The sequence below is a fragment of the Protopterus annectens genome, chromosome 2.part1 (genome assembly GCF_019279795.1).
Source record: "Protopterus annectens isolate FY-2018-M chromosome 2.part1, PAN1.0, whole genome shotgun sequence".
Lineage (NCBI taxonomy): Eukaryota > Metazoa > Chordata > Ceratodontiformes > Protopteridae > Protopterus > Protopterus annectens.
In genome coordinates this window covers 1316648707-1316669501 of record NC_056729.1, presented here as the reverse complement: position 1 = coordinate 1316669501, position 20795 = coordinate 1316648707, and positions in this window count along the sequence as shown.

Below are 20795 nucleotides of genomic sequence, written 5' to 3'. Positions count from 1 at the left end.
ACAGAATTTAAAAACAACAAAAAAATTAAAGTTAAAAACACAATTTAAAAATAACAAAAAAATTAAAGTTACAACTGAAGTTACAGTTGAAATATTATAACAAAATAGTTTTTACAACTGCTAATTAAACAAAAGTTCAAGATGAAACAATAGTAGTCCAGATTGGCAGTATAGTACAGAGTCCAGCAAAGGAACATTATCAATGGAGTTACAAATTAGGAATAGTCAAGCATGCATAGGATTAATATAACTATGAAGTGAGATAGGTAAGGGCCTAAGCTTGTAGGCACACATTGAACATTGAATACCAAAAGGAAGAAGGGGGTGAGGCTGAATATAGAGAGAAAGACTTAAGTAAAAAGAGAGAGGCATAGTATGTAAGTGTTAGAAGTAAAGAGATGTTTTATCAGCCAGACTTAATGCATGAGCATAGCCAATTATTACTGCGGTGTTCCTTTAGTGGTTGTTTAAATTTGGAAGTATTGATATTATTGAGTATTGTTTGAGGTATAGAATTTCAGAATTTAGATATTTGGTTCGAGTATAGGGAATCTCCATAGGTGTTGTAGGATTTGATTACTTTTAGTAGGAGTTTCTTGGTAGTTCTTAGGGATCTGCTACTGGAATGAGGCTGAACAAGGTACTTAAGAGCTGGGCAGTTGTTTGGGTGATGGAAAACTCTGTGAGTGAAACTTAATTGGTTAAAAGTAAGAAGATTAGAGAGTTTGAGCCACTTTAGTTGGTGCAGTGCTGTACAATGGTGTTTTCTATAAGGGAGGTTTGAAGCAGATTTTGCTACTTTGTTATAGCAGGACTTTTACTGAGGTTTGTGAATATTAGTGAGACATATAGCAGGATGGAGAGTAAGTGAGTCTTAGATATGGAATTTCTGGTGGATTCTGTTAAGAAAGGTTTGACCTTGTGGAGGGAGCCCAACTTAATGTGTACCTTTTTGATAGTATTAGATATATGTTTGTCAAACCTAAGATTGGTGTCAGCGATAAGCCCAATGAACTTAATGTGTTCTACTCACTTGATTTTTGTTTTATTGGAGGAGTAGATGGTGAAGGGTGGTGGAGGATTGTGTGTTTTGTTAGTGGTGAAGAGCATGAATTTTGTTTTATTAGGATTAAAAATGAGTCAGGAGTCAGAGAGGTAATTTTCAATGTCACTGAAGGCTTTCTGGGTTGTTTGTAGGAGTTTTGGAATTGAGAGAGCTGAAAATATAAGGGAGGAGGCATCTGCATATTGAACAATGGTTGCATGCTGAGTGTCTGAGGACAGTTTGTTGGTGAAAATAATGAAAAGTAGTGGTCCAAGTATTGATCCTTGAGGAACAGCGACAGTGACAGGTAAAATGGTAGAGAGTTCCTTGGGCCACTTAACTGCCTGTTGGTGATCAGATAAATAGCTACAAAGACAGGAAAGGGGTGGTTGGGAGAGGTTTAATGAGGCTAGTTCACTGAGTTGTTTCTGATGAGACACTGTGCCAAAAGCTTTTGGCACATCAAGAAAGATAGAAGAGACGTGATGACTTGTATTTCTAAGCTGGTTGATTGAGTTGGTAAAGCTAACAAGAGCAGTTATGGTGCTATGCTTAGGCCTAAAACCATCTGTAATTCAATTAGGAGGTTGTTTAGCAGATAATCAAGTAGTTGTGTATGGATACATTTTTCAAAAATCTTGGAAATAGGGGGGAGAATGGCTATTGGCATATAGTTAATGAGTTCTGTAGATGTGCCACCTTTATGCAGGGGGATGATACGAGAGATTTTCCAGAGTTTTGGGTTATATTGCTCAGCAATTGTTTGGTTGATTAGGTTAGAAATGGGGAGGGCAGTGACATCTGATACTATCATAAGAAACTCATTTTGAAGCTGGACTGCAGTGAGGGATGAGGGCATTAGTCTGGAAAGAAGTTTCTTTATAGTGTACAGATGACAGAAAATTCCTAACACTCCTAGTTGAATGGACACAGTGGTATGCAACTGAACATTATTTTATTTATTTTATTTATTTATGTTTTGTTGATTGTGTTGACCAAGTAAGTTGAGGCCCATTTTCAGTGAAGGCTAGGAATAAAGGCTACATACATACATTCAGGTGCATAAGAGTTGCATTAATTGCAGTAAAATATGTAAAGTAATAAATAACACATATACATTAGTTTGTATAACAATCACAATAATTACAATAAGATGCACAAAAAGTGAACAATGCTGACATATGCATGAAATAGACAAAGACAGCAAGCCACTAAGGATAAGCTTGAGATTAAGTATTTTAAAGCGGATGACTGAATATACAGGTCAGACAATCAGCGCAAAAGGTAAACCTTTCATTTTGTAACATGTATGACAACAATGATTACTTATTAAATAATGTCAAGCAATCAAATGGAAATTGGTGGCAAAAGATTACCATCCACAAGTTATAATAGCAGTGTTTGCTACTTACAGGGACAGATTGTCTAACAAGGAAATAAATATTTTAGTTTATTGATGAAGATAAACTTGGAAGAAAGTAGCAGTGGAAATTGGTGAATTACTTAAAATCTTGCAGTCAGTATGGGGAAGGAAGAAGTGTGAGGAGAAAGAAGAGGAGAGATATGTATGGGTGTTATTTTGAGTAGGAAAGCATATATGCAAGCTGTTCAAGGAAAAGTGTGTCAACAGATGATTTTGTTTTCACAGAAGTACTTTATTTATTATATTTATTTAACATTTGATTAGTGGGAAAATCTGACTTGGTACAAAGACAATTTTCAGTGGAGGCCCAGAGAGAAATGCTTCAGATGGACATCTTTGTAATGTGGGAGGAAACCAGATCACCCGGAGATAACCTACACAGACGCAGGGAGGACATGCAGACTCCACAAAGAAGCCACCCCAGCCGAGAATTGAACTGGAGAACCTCTTGCTGTGATGCAACAATTCTTGCTACAGCAAATACCCCCAGGGAGCTTGCTTCATGAGTTCCTAATGTAGATAGGAAAGAGTGCATCATGTCAGTTATTTGTCCTTATTAACTTTATATGATGTGCCCTGGTGGAGTGCAGATTTGTAGTTGGTTCTACAAGCTTAGGGAGAGAATTAGCAGGAAAGGATTGCTGATGGAGCTGAAGATAAGATGGAATTGAAAGGAATTATGTTATCTGTGAAGCATCTTGAATGGAATTTATTGCACAGATCATAGTGGTACAGCTAAGAATGATCCAAAAGAACAGATTATGCATACATGAATATTTTTCCTGTTTATTTTATTGCTGTTTCCATTAGAGAAGTCTGAAGTCTATGAGTATCATGCTCCTCTAGAAGTATTTGGAGAACAGTAGGCAAGTAATAAGTGTATGTATTGTCTTAGGGAGAAGGTAGTCTCTGAAATTATAAATACATCCTCATTTCTGACTGCATTTTAATTGTGGAGCCTGCACACAACTTTAGTGATAGGCACTAATGCACAAGTGATAACCAGGTATATGATATATGCAACTTTTTCTAAGGGAATCTTAATTTTGTACTGACTGAGAAATATTTGAAGTTTTTCAGCCAACACTATTGATTTTAGTTTACTGAACATACATATAACCTAGAAATGCTTAGCCATTGCTCAGTTCTTGAAATAGCTTTCCCAGAGCTCAGATACAATCTACAGTAGGAATTAATCTCTAAGAGCCCTATTATCAGTATATTTCAACAGAAAAGAAGACATGATTAAGTGTTACTTCAAGCTATATTTCATATGCAAAGGACAAGGAGGAAGAAGGATAACACCACAAAATAAGCATTGATTTATACAATGTGATATTAATGAAACTTCTGAGATGGGGACACATTTGGAAGTTGCAGCAGAGGTTAAGGTTGTGAGCTGTTGTTCCTGGTAGAGGGCTTGATTATCTTTACTCTCATTTGCATATTTTGTGACCTTAGCAAGTGACTTAACCAGACATTGCTCCCAGTTTATCCCTGCAAAGGTACTGTCCAGTGATCCTACCTGGTTAACAGATAGGATTGTTGTTAAGGTTTCAGGTCGAAGTCCAATGGAAAAGTGGAGCACATGATTAAAATTGTAAATGCATTTTCAAATCTAGGTGCTTAGGATTTCCCTCTCTCTTCCCCCCTTGGCTGACCTGGTGTGACTTAGTTTGAACTCTACAGTTCCCTACAAAACGGTGTCTACAGGACTGCAATCAGTTTCTCTCAACATTTAAACAGATTGAACTCTACAGTTCCCTACAAAACAGTGTCTACAGGACTGCAATCAGTTTCTCTCAACATTTAAACAGATTGAACTCTACAGTTCCCTACAAAACGGTGTCTACAGGACTGCAATCAGTTTCTCTCAACATTTAAACAGATTGAACTCTACAGTTCCCTACAAAACGGTGTCTACAGGACTGCAATCAGTTTCTCTCAACATTTAAACAGATTGAACTCTACAGTTCCCTACAAAACGGTGTCTACAGGACTGCAATCAGTTTCTCTCAACATTTAAACAGATTGAACTCTACAGTTCCCTACAAAACGGTGTCTACAGGACTGCAATCAGTTTCTCTCAACATTTAAACAGATTGAACTCTACAGTTCCCTACAAAATGGTGTCTACAGGACTGCAATCAGTTTCTCTCAACATTTAAACAGAGTAGGTTACACACAAAAAGCATTTGTTAAGCTTTTACATACAGTGCTTTGTAATTAAGCAGGTCACCATATTGGTCAGCCATAGGGCACTTTGTTTCTACTTGAGTGGTTGCCTCCTTCCCCTGTAACTGAAGTAAATTGACTCTTAAATTAAGAGCTGTAATACTTACCTTATAGCTTTAGGACACCTTAGGAAACCGTGTAAACTGCAATAGCCCCCACGTCAGCCCTCATGTTCGGGCTCTCTTCGCTCCCCTCCCTGCCCCCAATTCCCTCCTGCCCCCAGTACCTCTACATTTATAGTACTATAGCCACTCCCCCACTTTCTAGATCCTATCTGCTTTCATCTGGGATAATCCCACCCACCCCCATTCTACTACCTACATTATAATAGCACCTATTAGCTTTCATCTGGCATTCTCCCATCCCCCTTCCAGTACCTTTACCTCACCACTCTATCTTCTGGTGTTGCATCACCAGGTAAAACAAAGTTCCTTCACTCACTAGCTGAAACACATATAATGATATACACCCTTTTACTACCCCTCTTGTTCACACCATATCTCCTTACCTTGTATGAAAACCAGTTTCTTATGGGATTTCAGGTCCCAAAAGGCCATACTATCACACCAGCTGTAAATACTTCCACATTCAACCATACTTACAGTACCAGATCCTATCCAACATTTTGTTCAGTCTATCAACATCTCAACCCCAGGCACATTAGCTCTAGATCCAAACACTACCACAAACTAATAAACAAATTCCTGAAGTTCATCACCAAGTAGAGACTCAACCTAATACTTGGTGGTGATATTCACCCCAACCCTGGCCCACTCACTTCAGATACACATACCCCCTCTACTTGTAATCTAAGCTACAAACCTACAATTAATAGGCCAACTAACTCTCTCCTAGTCTGTCATCTCAATATTAGAAGCATTAATAACAAGGTACATGAATTGCATGCACTTCTGGATGTCCACTCCCTGAGATTCTCTGTTTATCTGAAACCTGGTTAAAACCTAACACTAAAGACAATGAAGTGTTACCACCTGGGTACAACATACACAGGCTGGATCGTGCTTCGAGGAAGGGGGGGTGGGGTAGCTGTACTCTATAAATCTGAGTTGAATGTCACCATAGATGTAATACAACCTCCTCAGATTAATAACTCGGAGATTCTTGCCACCAAATTGCAACTTAATAAAAATAAATGCATTAATATCATCTGTATGTACACTCCCCCAGGTGACAATATATCTACATTTGAAGATATCCTGCACTGGCTATCATGTCACTACCCCCAAGAAACCCTACTACTTGGAGACTTTAACATAGACTGGGGCACCTGTTCCTTAGAATCCCCAACCACCCATATTAACCTGCATGCATTTACACAAATCATATCCACCCCTACCAGGATAGGTAATCCCAACCAAAAAGAAAGTATACTTGACTGGGTACTCATAAACAGTCACCCCCAACTGTACACCTCTAGTACCCTCCTTAATGGCCTAAGCGATCACCTTCTCACATATGTAATTAAGCACAAAACCATTAATTCCCAACAACCCTTACTCAGAAAGGTTAGAAACAATAAAAACTTTGACCCTGCCAAATAACAACAAGAACTAAACTCATGTAATTGGTCTATTCTAAAACACCTCCCCTTAGAGGAAGCAGTAGCATACTTTAACAACAAATTCCTTGAGATCCATGATTTGCATGCACCTGTTCGTTCAAAGAGAACCAAGGCAAAAACTGGACCATGGCTTTCTATAGAGTCTAAAGTCAAAATTACCCTTAGAAACAAAGCATGGGCTTTATGGCATTCTTCTAAAGACCCTCAACATCACATTAAATAGAGACAATCCAGGAACAAAACCAAAAAAATCAATTTTACAAGACAAAAAACAATACTACTGTAATTTACAGACAGTAAAGCAAAATAACCCTCAGACGTTTTGGGCAGGTTTAAATAATCTACTACATCCTGGACAAACTTCAACCCCAATCCCTGCTACTACTATTGATAAAACCCCTGAAGATGTTTCTGATAGTTTTAACCAATTCTTTACTGAGACAATTCAATCCCTAGCTAACCAACTACCTCCTAGCTCCCCTGGTCCTGAAAGTAGCACCCCTAGAAACCTACTTGCGTTCAGCTTCCAACCAGTCGCCGCTTTACTTATCCGTACCTTGATCAAAAATTTAAAACCCACTACACTTTCTGCTGATCAACTCCCTGCCGAGTACCTACAAAAATCAGCTGATGCTATTGCTTACCCCGTCTCAATACTAATCAATAGAGCCATAATAGAAGCTAAAATTCCCACCATCTGGAAAATATCCTATGTAATCCCACTTCACAATGGAGGCAGCTCTACTGAATTCTCCAATTATAGGCCAATAGCTCTACTCTCTCCACTTGCAAAGATTATGGAAAAATGTATTCATAGACAACTCATGCACCACCTAATCCAAAATCGCCTTATGGCAGACACTCAGTATGGCTTACGTCCTCATCTCACCACTACTTCAGCCTTCCTAGCCTTTACTAACACCATAAACCATAATTGCAACAATAATTATATATCCTCAGCCCTCTTTTTGGATCTTTCCAAGGCATTCGATATGGTTGATCACCAACTTTTAATCCACACCCTGCAAACATTCTGTCTAGATACTGGAGCCCTCCAATGGTTTCAATCCTACCTGAATGGTCGACAACAGGCTGTCCTCTGGTAGAACAAACTCTCTAACCTTCTACCTAACACCCTCGGAGTACCACAAGGCTCTATACTAGGGCCCTTGCTGTTCTCCATCTTCATTAACGACCTTTATACTGTCATCTCAAAAGTCAGCTATATCCAATATGTTGATGACTCTACTCTGATTTACTCAGCCACATCTCCAGTAGAGTTATGGTCAGCTACCCAGACCACCTTTAATACAATAGAAAACTGGCTTTCTGAACATCATCTGATCCTAAATCCCAAAAAACTAAAATGCTGTTATTTTCACCAACACGTAGGTCTACCGCTTTCACCTTTACCATAAAATCAAATGATGGCACAATAATCTCCCCTGACCCATCTACAAAACTATTAGGTGTCATCATAGACAATAATCTAAAATTTGACCTACATGTTAACCAAACTATCAAAACCATCAATAAAAAACTAGGGTCACTTTACAGAATAAAAGCCTTCCTAACCCCTCCAGCTAAAATTGCCATAGCTCACTCTTACCTTCTTTCAACCCTTCTGTATGCATCCCCTCTACTCTCTAATTTGAACAAGACTGTCCTTAACAAACTCTCAATTTGCTACAACCACATTGTCAGGTTTGCCACTGGGCTGCCTTTTAGGACACATCATTGCATCAATCTAAATCAGCTTGGTTGGCTTGAACTACCCAGCCTAATCCAGTATAACCAACTGATTATGGCCTATAAAATCCTCTATAATCTGGACAATACTCCTGCACTTAAAAATATTATCACCCCCTATAACAATCCTAGACCGCTTCGATCCTCTAACAAACTACTAATTCAGACTAGCAAAATTAATAACACAGCTGGTGATTCTCTCTTTACAAACTCTGTAAGTAGATCCTGGAACTCTCTTCCAGCTGATATTACCTTACTTTCCACCTTAGGTCAATTTAAAACTAGACTCAAACAACATTTGTCACTTAACTGGCTATGTCAATGTATCAAGCCTGGCTAACTCTCTCTAGAATGTGTAAAGATCTGTTAACCAGTTTACTGTGTAATTTCATTTAATCCTGACTTGCGCTCAGGATTAACTGTAACCTGTGGAACTTGTTTAACTTGCTTACTTATGTAATCTCTGTAAATAGTCTGTTTGTAATATGTAATGCTGGTATTATGTAATGCTGTATCTGCTTACCCTTGGAGCTTTTCTCCCCGGGCCTCCGCTGAAAATGGGCATGCATCGAGTCGGACTATCCCGGTCAACAAATGTAAAATAAATAAATAAAAATAAATAAATACTGAGGAAATACTTTGCATTAGATCACCTGTATATCCCCTTAGCATCACTGAAATGTGTACTATTGCCTTTACAATTGTTGAGAGGAAAAAGGTTGAGATTAAAGAACCTGACTATCTTTACATTATTTTTCAAAAGAACAGATTGTATGCATTAAAGAGTGTTTAAGAAAAGGAACCTGAAACTGAAACAGAAACTGTTTTATGACAGAGCTGTCAAAAATTGTCATTAATTAAGACAGAGAGAGAGAGTGTGAGAGTCTTTTGAAACTAAATACAAATTTCAGATTCAAACAACTGGTGGTCTTCTAAACATGTGATCTTTTGTACCATGGAGAGATAACTTTTAGTTATGTACTTACCATAACTTTAGATGTTTGGGATCCATCTCGCCTACATTCTGTACTGATGGGCTCAGAGCCGATCCCTCGGCTCCGACTCGGCACGCTATGCTATAGAGCGATGCCTCTTATTGGCTGAGCTATTTCTTATCCCAGGATGCACCACCACTAATCCCCCAGATCTTGTTTGTCCGCATTCATGCACACATGCACAACTTGTTTATATAACATTGTTAGATGTTTCAAGATGAAACAACAGGATTCGGACCTTCTGATATCCTCTGATCTCCAAGGAAGGGGGAAGGAGGGTGGGTTATTAGAATGTAGGCAAGATGGATCCCAAACATCTAAAGTTATGGTAAGTACATAACTAAAAGATGTTATGTGATCTATCTAGCCTACATTCTGTACTGATGGGACAGCGTCCTAGCACCTAAATCCTGGGTGGCTCATTGGAAAACACTCCTGAGCACTGTGGAACCAAATGAAGCTCATCCTCTAGATGCCACATCCAATTTGTAGTGGGAAATGAAGGTGTGCGGGGAAGACCATGTAGCCACAGCACAAATGTCACTAATGGCAAGCTTAGAATGAAATGCTATCAAGTAGCCATAGCCCTTGTAGAATGAGCTTTGACAGGGTGGTAAGCTCTTTGTTAGAATAAGAATAAGCTTGAGTAATACAGTCCCTGATCCATTTGGCAATAGTGACCTTTGTGACAGCTTTGCCCAATTTATTGTCTGCAAAGGATACAAACAACTGATCTGTTTTCCTTGTTTGTTTGGTCCTGTCTAAATAAAAACACAACTGCCTGTGGACATCTAATGTGTGGAATATGAATTCCGCTTTGTTAGAAAATTTCGGAAAGAAGACTGGAAGTTCTAATGATTGTTGTAGGCAGAAACTGGAACAAACTTTAGGGACAAAGGAAGGATTTGGCCTGAGAGATACTCTGTCTTTGTGAAAAACTAAGTACGGAGGTTTCACAGACAAAGCTTGAAGCTCTGAAACCCTTCTGGCAGAAGTGATCGGCACCAGAAAAGCAGTCTTCCACGATAGAAATTTTAGATCACATGTCACTGCCGGTTCGAAGGGGAAGGAAGTTAAGGCGCATAACACCACATCGAGATCCCATGGAGGAGCAGGATGAGAAATCGGAGGTCTTAAAAGCGCAGCACCTTTCAAGAAGGTCTTACACAATCTGTTGCTCATTAAAGGTGGGTTTATAGATTCGTGAAAATTGGAAATAGCTGCCAATTGAACCTTGATGGTAGAGACTGAAGAGCCTTGATTGAAAAGAGAAGTTAAAAATTTTAGTACCTCTGATACGAGAATAGTGATGGGATCCAGGTCCCGGAGTTGAGCCCAAATAGCAAATCTTTTCCATTTGCTAGAATACAATTTTTTTGTAGCAGACTTGTGGGCCGAAGATAAGATGTGTACCACTTCTGGATCCAATGTATGACTCCTGACTATAGTCGGAAGAGGAGGAGCCAAGCTGTCAATTTTAAGGTGTGAAGGGACTGGTGAAATAGTCCCGACTGATGAACCAAAATGTCTGGGATCTGATCCAGGAACCATGGACCTTCCAGAGCATACTTCCGAAGATATGGGAACCATACTTGACGAGGCCAGTAAGGAGCAACTAAGATCATTTTGCTCCCCAAGAGAGATGCCTTTTGGATCATCCTGGGAAGGAGAGGAACTGGAGGAAGGCATAAAGCAAGCTGGTGGGCCAAGGACAGGCTAGTGCGTCCAAACTTAATTTTTTAAAAAAATTTCAGACTAGCAAAATTAATAACACAGCCGGTGATTCTCTCTTTACAAACTCTGTAAGTAGATCCTGGAACTCTGTTCCAGCTGATATTACCTTACTTTCCACCTTAGGTCAATTTAAAACTAGACTCAAACAACATTTGTCACTTAACTGGCTATGTCAATGTATCAAGCCTGGCTAACTCTCTCTAGAATGTGTAAAAATCTGTTAACCAGTTTACTGTGTAATTTATTTTAATCCTGACTAGCGCTCAGGATTAACTGTAACCTGTGGAACTTGTTTAACTTGCTTACTTATGTAATCACTGTAAATAGTCTGTTTGTAATATGTAATGCTGGTATTATGTAATGCTGTATCTGCTTACCCTTGGAGCTTTTCTCCCCGGGCCTCTGCTGAAAATGGACATGCATCCAGTCGGACTATCCCGGTCAACAAATGTAAAATAAATAAATAAAAATAAATAAATACTGAGGAAATACTTTGCATTAGATCACCTGTATATCCCCTTAGCATCACTGAAATGTGTACTATTGCCTTTACAATTGTTGAGAGGAAAAAGGTTGAGATTAAAGAACCTGACTATCTTTACATTATTTTTCAAAAGAACAGATTGTATGCATTAAAGAGTGTTTAAGAAAAGGAACCTGAAACTGAAACAGAAACTGTTTTATGACAGAGCTGTCAAAAATTGTCATTAATTAAGACAAAGAGAGAGAGTGTGAGAGTCTTTTGAAACTAAATACAAATTTCAGATTCAAACAACTGGTGGTCTTCTAAACATGTGATCTTTTGTACCATGGAGAGATAACTTTTAGTTATGTACTTACCATAACTTTAGATGTTTGGGATCCATCTCGCCTACATTCTGTACTGATGGGTTCGGAGCCGATCCTCGGCTCCGACTCGGCACGCTATACTATAGAGCGAGGTCTCTAATTGGCTGAGCTATTCTACATCCCAGGATGCACCACTACTACTTCCCCAGATCTTGTTTGTCCGCATTCATGCACACATGCACAACTTGTTTATATAACATTGTTAGATGTTTCAAGATGAAACGCTAAACAGGATTCGGACCTTCGGTCTCTTCTGATCTCCAAGGAAGGGGAAGGAGGGTGGGTTATTAGGAATGTGAGATGGATCCCAAACATCTAAAGTTATGGTAAGTACATAACTAAAAGATGTTATGTGATCCTATCTCGCCTACATTCTGTACTGATGGGACAGCGTCCCTAGCACCTGAATCCTGGGTGGCTCACTGGAAAACACTCCTGAGAACTGTGGAACCAAATGAAGCTCATCCTCTAGATGCCACATCCAATTTGTAATGGGAAATGAAGGTGTGAGGGAAGACCATGTAGCCACAGCACAAATGTCACTAATGGCAAGCTTAGAATGAAATGCTATCAAGTAGCCATAGCCCTTGTAGAATGAGCTTTGACAGTGGTGGTAAGCTCTCTATTAGAATAAGAATAAGCTTGAGTAATACAGTCCCTGATCCATTTGGCAATAGTGACCTTTGTGACAGCTTTGCCCAATTTATTGTCTGCAAAGGATACAAACAACTGATCTGTTTTCCTTGTTTGTTTGGTCCTATCTAAATAAAACACAACTGCCTGTGAACATCTAATGAATGGAATATGTATTCGCTCTGTCTGAGTAGATTGGGAAGAAGACTGGAAGTTCTAATGACTGTTGTAGGCAGAAACTAGAACAAACTTTAGGAACAAAGGATGGATTTGGCCTGAGGGATACTCTATCCTTGTGAAAAACTAAGTACGGAGGTTTCACAGACAAAGCTTGAAGTTCTGAAACTCTTCTGGCTGAAGTAATTGCCACCAAAAGCAGTCTTCCACGATAGAAATTTCAAGTCACAAGTTGCTGCAGGTTTGAAGGGGAAGAGGTCAAAGCACCTAATCGAGAATTTAAGATCAGGATGAGAAATCGGAGGTCTTAAAAGCAGCACCTTTCATGAAGGCTTTACACAATCTATTGCTCATCAAAGGTGGGTTTATAGATTCATGAAAATTGGAAATAGCTGCCAATTGAACCTTGATGGTAGAGACTGAAGAGCCTTGATTGAATAAGAAGCTAAAAATTTCAAAACTTCTGACACCAGAATAGTGATGGGATCCAGGTCCCGGAGTTGAGCCCAAATGGCAAATCTCTTCCATTTGCTAGAATACATTTTTTGTAGCAGACTTGTGGGCGAGGACAAGATATGTATGACTTCTGGATCCAATGTATGACTCCTGACTATAGTCGGAAGAGGAGGAGCCAAGCTGTTAACCTCAAGGTGTGAAGGGACTGATGAAGCTGTCCCGACTGATGAACCAAAATGTCTGGGATCTGATCCAGGAACCATGGACCTTCCAGAGCATATTTCAAGATATGGGAACCATACTTGACGAGGCCAGTAAGGAGCAACTAAGATCATCTTGCTGCAAGAGAATGCCTTCTGGATCATCCTGGGAAGAAGAGGAACTGGAGAAAGGCATAAAGCCGGTGGGCCAAGCTTGGACTAGGGCATCCATGGGGCTCCCCCGAACTGGGGTGAGAGAGAAGAACTTTAGACATTTCGTGTTGAGAGGAGTTGCAAAGAGGTCGCAACACAGAACTTCCCCATCTTCTGAAAATCTGATTTGCCACTCTGATGTTCAGAGACCATTCGTGAGGAGAGAATAGTTCTGCTCAGTCTGTCGGCTATCACATTGGATCTCCCGAATGTGTGTTGCTACCAAGAAGCGTTTGGTTGACACTGCCCATTCCCATACCCTCATGGCCTCTCTGCAAAGAGGATAGGATCTGGTCCCTCCCTGTTTGTTCAGGTACCAGACTAGTGACATGTTGTCTGACTGAACGGCAATCATGCCCTGGAGGAGGTAATCGTGAAGTGCTTGAAGGGATAGAAGCACCGCCTCATTTCTAGAATGTTGATGTGGAGGAACTCTTTTGGGTGCCACTTGCCTTGGACTGACCTGCCCAGGTAATGTCCCCCCCACCCCGTCTGGGAGGCGTCCGTAGTCAAAGTGACCACTGGAGGTGGAGGAATGAAGGGTCGCCCCTGATTCAAATTGGAGGAACTAGCCACCAATGGAAGGTCCTGTTTGCAGGTCTCCATGATCCATATGAGGTGACTGAGAGGGAGTTCCTGAAAGGACCACTGAGCTGAAAGAAGCCACTGGAGAATCCTCATATGCAACCTTGCTAAGGGAACTAGAAGAACGGTGGCGACATGGAACCCAATAGTTGTAGGACCATCCTGGCTGGGGCTTTGGATTTGAGGAGCAATGCTCGGACTTGAGACTGTATGGTTTCTATCCTGTCTGTAGGAAGATAGACCCACATTTGCTTTGAGTCTATCTCTACTCCTATGGATCTTATGCATTGAGATGGCAGCAACACAGACTTTTCCCAATTGAAGGTGATTCCTAGGGAATTGCCCAGTGATATAGTGGCTTGTAGGTTCTGTAAGAGTAGATGCTTGGAGGTGGCAGTTAGGAGCCAGTCGTCTAGGTATGGAAACACCTGGAATCCTAGACTTCTCAGGTGAGCAGTCACCACCGCCAAACATTTGGTGAACACCCTGGGGGCTGTGGTGAGACCAAAGGGCAGCACGCTGAACTGAAAATGACTGCCTCCCAGGCTGAAGCACAGATGTCTCCTGGACGCCTGATGTACCATAATATGATAATAAGCATCCTTGAGATCTATGGAGCACATCCAAACACCTTCCTCCAGCAGTGGGAGAATGGATTGTAAGGTGACCATTCGAACTTGGACTTCTGACTGAACGGTTTAGAATACTGAGATCCAAAATGGGCCTCAAGTCCCCGGTCTTTTTGGCACCAAAAGAATCTTGAGTAAGTCCCTAATCCGATCTGGTCTGGGGACCGGTTGGATGACTCCTTTTGAAGCAGCTTTGAAATTTGAGGCTGCAGATCCTGTTGACTGGGTGGTGGGTCCAGGATTTTCGGATGGTGGGAGGGCTGAGAAAAGGGATGGTGTAACCTCCGGCGATGATCCGGAGCACCCATCGGTCCTGAGTGATATTCTCCCAGGCTTTTAGGTGCCTCAAAAATGACCCCGACTGGCTCGGAGCTGCACAGTCGGCCAATCCTTCAGGGATGCTGGAAGGTTGAGGAGCCACGAAAGGACTCACGGTCTCCAGTGTTGCAGGGGCCTCTGCCGCCTCTGGGACAGCGTCTTCCTGAGAAATTTCCCCCTCCTCTGCCTCTAGAAGGGGATCATCCTGCTGAGAGGGGTAAGTCTTCTGAGATCTATGGAACCACATTTTCCCTCCTCTTCTAGCCTTGGGATAAGGCCGAAGGGAGTGGAAAATCGTGCCCCTATGGCAGTCAAAGTCTTACCCTCTTGTTCACAGCGGGTCAAGGTGTCCTTTACCTTGGGTCCAAACAAGGAGGACCCATCAAAGGGAGCGTCAGCAAAGGAAGACTTGAAGGCCTCCGCGAAAATGACACAGGCAGAGCCAGGCTTGTCTCCGTGAGCAACACCTGTACCCGCTGCTTTACTGCCCTTCGGCCACATATGAAATGAGCCTCATGGACGAGTTTGAAATGGATGATAGAGTAGCCAGCTGAGAGCCAACTGTCTGGGCCAGCTGCTCAGGCAGGTTACCAGAGAGGGTATCTGAAAGTTCCTTGACCAGATCCCTCTGAAGTCTGGTGAAGTCGTAAGGTAATTCAGAGACCTTAATGTAAAGGCTGCTGAACTTAGGGTGCGCTTCCGTGCCGATCCATGCTCCTGGACTCTTATTAGGAGGATGGACGGATGTCAAAGCCTCTGCTACATCTTGCTGGGTAGCAGATGCCACCACCAAAGCATCTACAGCCACACCTTTAGTTAGAACTCTTTTCAGGGGCTGACAGAAATTTATTAGGATGAGCAGGCACCAGTTCCACAGAGTCTGGGTGCTCCCACGCCCTTGAGATCAAATCTAAGAGCTCATCAAGGCGGAGACACCCAGGAGGTGGAAGGCTGAGCCCAAGGCCTTGAGGAATACAGACTCATCAGCAGAAGGGGTTTGGACTGCCAGCCACCTCGTTGTTTGAGGATTTCCAGGATGTCTGCAAAGGAGACATCATCCGAGGATGACTTGGGGACCCCTCTGCATCATCAAGATCAGTGTCTGAGGTGAGAGACTCATCAGGGGAGTCAACGGCGTGCTTCCTCTTGCACTGTCTCTTCCTGGGGGTTCCTCGAAGAAGCTTCAGAAGGACCTCCAGGAAGGGGAAACCCTAATGGGGGTAACCTCAGGCCCCAGGGCTCCGCTGTCTTGATACAGGGGACTGCCAAAGACCAAGTCTCAGTATGCAGGGAAGGTGCGGAGAGATGGTGGAGGTAGCCAAAGAAGATGTGGCCAAAGCACTCCTCATAGCCCTGAAGGCGGACCACCAGAATCCTGGGAAGGTCCCACCCCAAGGCCACAACAGTAGATGACACTCCTGCCGCCGACACACTGAGAGGAGGCTTGGGACCGAAAACATCAGTCCCGGCGTCACCCCCGGGGCTGACCGAGGAGGTCCGTGTACCGAACTCCGACCCGAAGGTTGGGGTTGGAGTAAGGGTCGGAGCCAACCTGAGAACCTCCACTGGCTCCACCAGCACCGACTCCAATGGAGCCGAGGCTGTTGGAGGAGGAACCAATACAACAGGGTGGACAATCAGCTCTGAAGCCGACTGGGCTGGAGCCAAAACTAACTTTTGGAACACTGGAGACTGGAACAGCCTTTGAAGCACCCTGTCTATATCCGAATCAGACATCTTGAAGACCGAGAGAGACCGATCGGGTCCGAGTTGACTTCTCCATCGGTTCCAAGACTAGGGACTGGCTCGAATAGTCTCAAGCATTATCGGCACGAGGGAGATTCCACCAGCACAGTAATTTCCCCGGTGCCGGAGGACTTCGGCCGAGGGAAGAGTCTGAGCGGCGACCTTTCTCAGCTCCAATATCAGTGGAGCCGTGAAGGTGACCCGCCTCGATGCCCCAGTCCTCGGCTCGAAACCAGAGGAGTCGAGGCTGGAGGCATCGAGGCAGACCATTCTGACCTCGGCTCCGAAGTCCGTGGAGCCGATGGAGAAGCCTGCCTTGATTTCTTAGCTGTCGGTTCCGACGGACTGGTCAGAGCCGACACTTCTTCCTGGAAGGAGAGGGAAGAAGATAAAGCCTCCTCAAAAAGGCTGAATTAACCCCTTCAATATCAATTTGTTTTCCTCTCTGGAGGACACGATGAAAAGGCGTGACATACACTACATGACTCTTGAAGGTGCTTAGGACCTAGGCAATAAACACATAGAGAATGGTCATCCGTGATTGACATCTTGTACCCACACTTGGTACATTTTTAAACCCGAGGGTCTATGTTCCTTAGACATCTTACAAGACACCTAAAAACAGTCTAATCACAGAAAACTACCAGAAAGTTTAAATCCCTCTAATTTAAACAGGATAGACCCACAGCTAGAAACTACAACACTCTAATTGACGAGGTCAAGACCCTCTAACTAAGCAGGACCTTGACCAGAAAAAATAAAAATCACTACACAAAGTTAAGTAACACAAGGTATAACACACTAGAATAGGGAAACCCTCACTAAATAAAGCGGAACCTAGCTAACAAAATTTACACAAACTTTCACAAAACCACTTAGAACGACAAGTAGCTGTTAAAACAGCTTTTGGGTTCAAAAACAAATTTTCTGACAGAAAAGTCTGAATAAACAGTACTTAGCTCAGCCAAGTTTGAGACCACGTCTATTGCTATGAAGCGGCAAAGCGAGATCTGGGGATTAGTGGTGGTGCATCCTGGGATGTAGAATAGCTCAGCCAATTAGAGACTTCGCTCTATAGTATAGCGTGCTGAGTCAGAGCCGAGGATCGGCTCCGAACCCATCAGTACAGAATGTAGGTGAGATAGGATCACATAACATCTTACAGTTATATAACAGAAACTGAAGGTAACTACTGAAAATCTCAGAATAAGACCATGTTTGAAAAACCCGTGTATAAGGTTCCACACAGAGCAGGCAGACATTAAGCTGGGTGTGTCAGAAAAGCCTTTTATTACTGATATGTGATCTGTAGATTCAGATTCCACTACAGAATCTATCAACAATATATTTCACTAAAACCTTGCCTATGACGTAAATGCTGCTACTGGGAGTGGAGTGAAATGTTCAGAATATAACCTACTATACTCAGTGTGGTAGACTCATCATAAAATAAATCAGAGTTAGAGAATGTACAGAGTCTGTATATAAATAACACATGCTTTTAATGGGATTTAAACTGTATGCATCTCATGATTCAGTAGTACAGAGTATTGTTAGGTTTTCATATCAAGTGTATATTGTATATAATCAGAGAATGGTGCATGTATGTCTTCCTTGTCTAATAAAAAGGGGGTGCAGTACATCTTTAAGGAGTCAAAAGTAAGGTCACTTTATATTGTGTGACATGAAAAGTTTTAATCTCTTCTGAGTAAAGCTTCAGTTTAACCCCAACATTTTCTTTTTGCCTGTATCCTGGATATACAGAAGCTTAGGTCAGGTTGAAGCAATAGCAATAATACAGTCATTACGTTTAAAAGCAGATGTACACCCTCCACACACACACACACACACACACACACACACACACACACACACACACACACACACACACACACACACACACACACACACACACACACACTTACGCACTCATTTAAATTATCACTTCAAAGTTTTATTTTGCATTAGCTTTTGTAGCTCCGGGTGATTTAGGTGGTCTTAGTATCTTGATTTTCTGATATTACTTTCCTTCATGTATTGGTTAAGTCCATGGACTATTATGGTTGAACTGAGTATTAAATTAAGGTCTGCACTCAGAGCTTATTTGCTGCAGCCATGCAATGAAAGAATGCATTATAATCTATGAATTTACCTTAGTTCTACTAAGAAAAAAAATCTGATGCTTTTAAACACTGTGAGACCACATTAGAAATATTATTTTCACAACAGCAGGAATGTATTGATTAAACATCTCATGCATTTTACTTACATTTCCCTAGATCATCAAACAGAAATGTGCTGTTTATCTTTTTACCTCAAGCAGTTAAGGACAATGTAAGAAAAGAGTAGATATCAGTAACCTGCAAGTGTCACACCATTTATTAAGTTTGAAAGGTAAATGACCAGCATCTAGTAAACCTGCCTAAGGGCTTTGACTTGAACTGGCTGTTGCTGATTTAATAAACATGATAAGTCTGTTTCTGCAATAAAAGACATGGTTTCTCTAAAATAAGCAGGGTAACTGTGCTGCTGTAGGCAAAACACATCATGCCACCCCATGAGCATATCTAAGGCAACATAAAATATGTACTGAAATGTCCTTACCTACCATTTGTATAGCATCATTCTGATTGACTCATGGCTGTGAGAAAAGAATGTATGATTTATACAACAAAGCAGGAAACTTGCCTTGCTGAGAACAAACACGATAACTATTTATCAATATTCAATTTTTCAAGAAACATAACATGAGTTTAAAAGTGCTTTCATGACTGCGTTATTGATATCTAGAGATACTGTTGTGCTGTTGACAGTAACAACACTGATACTATTAACAACAAAGGGAGAGGACTGGAAACTGCAATGCCTCACAGGTTAGTTTTAAACATTCTTGCATTCATTTTAATTAGCAACTGCATGTTCCAGATGTATTTTGCAAAGCAAAACATATCATTTAGCACACAATAAAGCATTAGGTAAATATGATTTGTAAACTGTTTTACTATATAAGGCTAGGGCACAGAAAGAAGGCCTATAAAAGACCAATAATTATTAAAAGACAGCATGGAAGCAAAGTTACAGAACAAGTATGCTAATGCACACCAACTACCACTGTCGTGCCTAATATATATGGAAATGGGAAAATAACCCTTCATTATAACACTTGCATATTTCACATAGATGCAAACTGAGCACCAGAACCTATCAAACAAAGACAGCATTGCATTACAGAAAAAAGCAATGGTTCCTGAAAAGATGAAGGAAGGTACGCCAGAAGGTATAATTATGAGAAAAGGGACTAGCCTCTTAAGAAAAGAAGACAACTGGAGTTACTACAACCTTGGTAGACTACAATGTTATTGCTGGAATTGAAAGTGTAGCTGTTTTATTATTCCCTTTTACTGGAACATGGGTGACAGCTGCTCTGCTATGTGGAGGTCTTATTAAGTTCTGTTTTACATTTACCAGCTGGAAGGGAAGGCATCTCTGATCAGTATTAGCAAGAAATTTCGATCCCTCATAAAATCATCAAAGGCCAGTTTTGAAAGAAAAATTGCCCTAGACACTAAAGATAATCACAAGGCCTTCTTTAGTTATGTCAGGAACATGGGCAGAAACTCCCAGATATGCTCTGAATTGTTGCATAACGGTACAAAATATACCGAACCTACAGACATAGCCAACATCTTGTCAGACAGATTCAGTGCAAACTTCTCCCCCCCTTTCCCCCCAAAGGAGCAAATGCCTATCCCAACTGAATGTAACCTCCCTGACATCACAGATGCACAGGTGAAAGCTGCCCTCTCCAAAGCAAAAAATACAGCATCTATGGGACCGGACGGTGTCCCAGGCTGTGTCTTACATGAGCTCCAAGAAGAACTGAACCCTCACATTAAGTCACTGTTCAAACTTAGCCTTACTACAGGATATCTACCCAAAGATTGGCATACAGCTACAGTGGTCCCACTCCACAAAGGTGGTGCCACAATGGACCCTGGAAACTATCGCCCCATAAGCCTGACTAGTCTGGTCTGTAAAGCTATGGAACGTATTGTCATGGAACTCATAAACAAAGACATTGGGAGCCTCCAGACACTGGATCCTACCCAAATCGGCTTTGTTAAGGGCAGATCTTGCCTCTTAAACCTAGTTGATTTCTTTGAAACAGTTACCAAAGCCATAGATGAGGGCAAGGTAGTCCACACAGCCTACCAGGACCTTGCAAA